Source organism: Ovis canadensis, chromosome 7, assembly GCF_042477335.2.
Source record: "Ovis canadensis isolate MfBH-ARS-UI-01 breed Bighorn chromosome 7, ARS-UI_OviCan_v2, whole genome shotgun sequence".
In the NCBI taxonomy this organism is placed as follows: Eukaryota; Metazoa; Chordata; class Mammalia; order Artiodactyla; family Bovidae; genus Ovis; species Ovis canadensis.
In genome coordinates, this window is record NC_091251.1 from 72456691 (window position 1) to 72460378 (window position 3688).

Genomic DNA, 3688 nt, shown 5'->3' on the forward strand with positions numbered 1-3688 from the left:
AACTAAATATATTCTAGCCATAGTTTATTTCATGCCATATGTTTATCAGAATATAATTATCTTATCAGTCATGGTGATAATTTACTTCAGTCTTATGCCAACGTGAACCTACTGAGAATGCAAGTCTGTACTCTATAAGCAAAGTTGTCCTTTCTATTTTTGCTATCTTAGAGATTTTTTACTTTTTAATAAGGACATGATTACTTTATATTTCACGTATATTCTAAGTGTTTTATAAATATTAACTTGTTTAATCGCAACAGCCAGAGAAAACAAGTACTGTTACTATCCACATTTTATGGAGGGGGAAATCAAAGCACACAGAGGTCAAATAATTTGCCTAAGACCACATAGCTCACAACCAGAGACAGAGCTAGGATTCAACTTCAGGTTGAATCTGACTTCAGAGACCTTACACTTAGCCACTCTCTAGGTTTATGTATGCCTAATGAGACTATGAAACTCTTCTTAATACTGAGCCTGGCTGTGTTCTGCAGGTCTGGAAAAGATGTGTGTGAAAAATTAACCAGGCGTCCTTAGTGTCACAGTTGATTGTGCCCACCTTATTGAAACATTTCTTCACCAAGCCACACTCCGGTTTTCTTCCCACCTTGCCTACTGTCTTTTCAATCTCCTTTTTGTAGCCTCTTCTCTTTTCAACCTTTTCTCTTGCTCAAGATAAAAAGCCTTATAGAGTCTTTCTTCCTTCCTCTTTCAGATCTTTCCTTATCTAAAAATAGTCTGCGAATATTCTCACTGTTCTGATAGTCGAGGCAGGCTAAACATTTGCTATATTAAGACCATGCATGTGTCCCCAGATCTACTTCTTTTCCTAAGTCTGGTTTTATAAATGCTGGTGATAAACCAAATCTGATTTATATGATGCATCTTGTGTGTGAAATGTCTGTGACTCTAGGTATCTGATCAATCTTGAGAAATGATAGCACGGCTAGTGTAACAATGTTTGAAGATAACCATTGCTAGTTTGATGATTGCCAGTTGCCATTAAATGAATTGTAAAATTTTTAAAAATAAATAAAAATAGTCTTCTAAGTACTACCTAATGTTTTACCCTATTTGATTTTTCTTCATAGCACCATATTATATGAAATTATTTACATACTTCACATGTATGTTTCTTGTACTAGCATGTAAGTTCCATAATGGGTTTAAATTTATCTTAATTTGGGTTCCTTTAAAATACTCTGTTTTCTTTTTACCTCTTCTTGTCTTCTTTTAAATTTTATTATTAATTTTGTTTAAATTAATTATTTAATTATTTCAGTTTTACTCTCTGATTCTGTTGTTTTAGATAAGTTAAAACATGCATGCTTAATCCATCATTTTTTACGATCTAAAACAAAATTATTATCTTTCTCCTGGATAACATAGGGAACTTAGAATGCTTTAACTCCATTAATTTTTTTTTGGCATACATGCTATTATTGTCTAGTATTTTAAATGCATCTTTTCTTGAAATCTAATAAGCATTATTATTACTACTTTTTACAGTCATTAAAAAAAAGTTTGTCCATACTTTCATCACTTTCTTTGCTTTTCTTTCTGCATCTCAAACATCCTCTCAAATCTCTCAGATTACCATCCTTTTGCTCAAACTTTCCATGTAGGTGAACTTTCTCAGTTTGGGTTAATTTAAACAAAACTCTTGAACTCTTCTTCAGGGATAGTGCATTCTTTGACAGTTATTCAGGAATGGAAGAGGTGAGAATATTAATGTGAAAGTTTCATAATGCCCCATAACTGCACAATTCTATAGCTGAATTTAGAACATCTGATTGTGGACCAAAATAGCTCATTTATCATGCCACACTTCACTTCACCTTGGTTAGAAATATGTGCAAGCCAAAAAATAACAGAAGCCATACTTTGGGTTATGGTACCAAAATTTACAACTTCCCCTTTATTTCAAGCCCAGAGTTTTTTTCATTTAGGACAAGAACCAGTTAGCCTGAAGATGGTGAGTTGTAGCCTATCTTTTGTAAAAGGGAAATTGGAATAAAAGAGATGGAAAAGAACCAGTATACAGGCAGATCAGTTTCAGTAAAAAGTATATGTGGCTCAGTGGTAAAGAATCTGCCTGCAATGCAGTAGACACCAGTTTGACCCCTAGTTCAGGAAGACCCACTGGAGAAGGAAATGGCAATCTACTCCAGTATTTTTGCCTGAAAAATTCCATGGACAGAGGAGCCTGGCAGGCTACAGTCCATGGGGTTGCAAAAAAATTGGACATGACTTAACAACTAAATGACAACATATGTATAACTATCTAGAAATTCATTCTTTTAAAATTGTTTGGTCCCTAATGCCATCAAGAGGACTCCTGGAATGTCTTTTGTTCCTCTGAGAGTATCTATTTGAAAACACTAAACTACCATATATCTTGTGAAACCCACAAGACTGTTCCTTCAAGGCTCTTGGGAAGAATGCAAAGATCAGAAAAATATATGTAGCCTTTCAATTTCATAAAATCAGCACATGGATCTTAAGTACGTAAGTAGCTCAGAAGATTGACACTAAATTGAGTGACTGTTAAGAAACAATGAGAAACTAGCCAATAGTCAACAAAAGCATTTATTGCTACAAAACTACTTTGGACTAACTCACAAATTACTGCCACAAACGTTCAAGGGAATCAGAATAGTTAACGTACAAACTCAGAACTATGCACTGGGTTCTCACTATATACTGAGTACACGATCTGTTAATTAACATAATCATGAAAAGCTGACTCTGAATTATGCCATTGTGTGTAGGAGTACCAGAAGGTGAAATTTCTGTGATTGTAGTCACAGAGAAGGACTATTGTTACTTCATTTTAAAGCATCATCAACTTTTCAGGAAGCAAATAAAACAGATGGCTTAAGAGCAGGGTACACGTGAGAATCAGTTAAAAAGCTTGCTCAAACGCACACGTCCAAATCCTACTGCACACTGACCAAGAATCTTCAGGGTGATTCTCGTTGCCCACACTTAGTTAGGACCACTGCTTTAGGGAATCTGTTTCTAGAAGATCTGTTGTAGTCAAGACTTGCCGGAAAGAATATCTTCACATTTAACCAATATTACAAATTTTACCAAACCCACTGTACTCTAGGTTATTTTAATCAAGATTCCATTACCTTACATATAGAAGCAGGTCCTAAGTCTTTGTCCTTAATGATATATGTATAGTATAATTTTACTAAGAAAATTTGCATACCAGGCATCTTTCAGAATATCTGCTTGTTTCTTGGTTAAGCCATATAGAGGCCATTAAAACTGGTCACAAAAGGTGCCCCACCAACAGTTAGATAGGACTAAAAGGCTGAAACTTACTGTAGACTGTAAAATGAAAGTTTAACCAACAAGAAACTTGATATATTTGACAATTTTGATTGCAAGATTAGTCAAAGAGGAAAGGGTTAGAGGAGGGTGGATTATATGGACTAAACTGGACAGTTGTCTGAGAACTAAGTCAGCTCTAAGAGAGGACTAAGTCTGTCTCTCTTGACTCACGTGATCTCTTTCAAATTATGTCTCCCTCTTTCATCTTTGAAGAGCACCTGATTGCTCTGGGAAATTAGCTATATAATATATTGTCATGTAACTGTCCCTGCTCACTAGCCCCTGGTTCAGAAATTAGTTGTATTATCCATTCTGGCTGGAGCACAAAACCAGTTTCATCCCA

The 3688-nt window shown here is 35.1% G+C and overlaps 1 non-coding gene across 1 annotated transcript; it reads left to right on the forward strand.

Moving 5' to 3' along the window:
• The first annotated feature begins 741 nt into the window (after positions 1 to 741).
• LOC138444464 (small nucleolar RNA SNORA72) lies at positions 742 to 865 on the forward strand. Its single transcript, XR_011258489.1, has one exon. It is a non-coding gene; the product is annotated as a small nucleolar RNA SNORA72 (small nucleolar RNA).
• The last annotated feature ends 2823 nt before the right edge of the window (positions 866 to 3688 follow it).